The following is a 1,729-nucleotide window of genomic DNA, read 5'->3' as shown; positions in this document are numbered from 1 at the left end:
AGCCCCGGGATTGTGAAGGGCTGACCTCAGGCAGGGCCACAAACCTCCTGTGTGTGCACACATGGCTCCAGGCTGCACAGGAGGGCTCGCCCTGGGATCCCCCAGGTCAGGGAACCAAACCACCCCAAAACCATGGATTGGGGTTTTTATCCTTCCTTGAGCCCAATCCACATGAAAAGCCCTGTCTGAGTGTTAGCAGGGAAGGTACAGCATCCCCTGCCTGGAAACACCACTGAGGCTCAGGTTTCCCATCTCCACAGGCTAAAACATCCCCTCCCTCAGGCAGTGTCACCTGCACACAGACCCAGCCCAGCAATGGAGCTTCTGGGGGGCTTCAGCCTGTCCCCCCCTGCTCCAGACAGGGACCCCAGGGCTGGAGAGGATCCAGCACACTGCAGGCAGGACCTGCTCCTGCAGCTTCCTGCACGACTTTAGGAATTTCCCTTGCCAGGGGAGGTGGAGGAGGAATTCCTTCACTGAAGGGGCTGCCCAGGGAGGTTTGGAGTGCCCATCCCTGGAGGTGTCCAAGGAACACCTGGATGTGCCACTCAGAGCTCTGGGCTGGGATCAGGCACAGGGTGGACTCAGGGGTCTTGGAGGTCTTTTCCAACCTAAACAATTCTGGGATCCTGTGATCTCACACTGCTTTCACTCATCAAGGGCTTTCTGGAACCATCCTTCACCTGCAAACCCTCTCCTGCAAGCCCCAGCACCCTCGCTGGGCTGGAAGCAGCCAAACACTCGAGGCCAAAATGCTGCAGCTGTTCAAGAGGAACCCGACTGCTCAGTGCAGCCTGGAAACACATCGCTGGGGGGAAAACACCCAGGGAGGCAAAATCACACAGCTGGGACTGAAACAAAGGCACAGCAACGGTGCCAGAGTGGAAGAAACAACTGCTGGGTCACAGTTCTTACACAGCTACGCCCTGGCAGGGACAGCAGCCTGGACCTGGGGGTTATGGACACCCAAACCTGCTCCTGGAGCACTCAGCAGCCCTGTGGCTGGGTTTTACCCCCCCAAACCCGCTCCTGGAGCACTCAGCAGCCCTGTGGCTGTGTCTGAGCCCCCAAACCCGCTCCTGGAGCACTCAGCAGCCCTGTGGCTGTGTCTGACACCCCCAAACCCGCTCCTGGAGCACTCAGCAGCCCTGTGGCTGTGTCTGAGCCCCCAAACCCGCTCCTGGAGCACTCAGCAGCCCTGTGGCTGTGTCTGAGCCCCCAAACCCGCTCCTGGAGCACTCAGCAGCCCTGTGGCTGTGTCTGAGCCCCCAAACCCGCTCCTGGAGCACTCAGCAGCCCTGTGGCTGTGTCTGAGCCCCCAAACCCCCAGCCTCTGCCGGCGGGACAGCGGCTGCAGCGGCAGGGACAGAGCCCGAGAGCTCGTGTGGAACGAGAAGAGAATGGCAGAATCCACAATTCACAGCTCCCAATCCGGACCTGCACATGTCCTGCGGCAGCCACGGAGACCGACCCGCAGAGAGCCCGCATTTTGTATATTGTGAGCCCAGAGCCCAGGGAAAGGAGCTTACTGCGAGGGCCGGAGAGAGCCAGCAGCAACACGTGCTGGTCAGATAGAGAATGGGGCAGAAAACGCCAAAACTGAGCAGAAAAAGCCAAAGCTAAGCGCAGACTGCGATGGGAGCCAGCGAACACCGCGGGAGGGCAGCGGGGCCGGGGAGCGAGGCCTGGCGGGATTCACCGGGACGGAACAGCGCGGATGATGCTCGGG

Source organism: Geospiza fortis, unplaced genomic scaffold (assembly GCF_000277835.1).
Source record: "Geospiza fortis unplaced genomic scaffold, GeoFor_1.0 scaffold213, whole genome shotgun sequence".
In the NCBI taxonomy this organism is placed as follows: Eukaryota; Metazoa; Chordata; class Aves; order Passeriformes; family Thraupidae; genus Geospiza; species Geospiza fortis.
Note: the sequence above shows the minus strand (reverse complement) of the source record.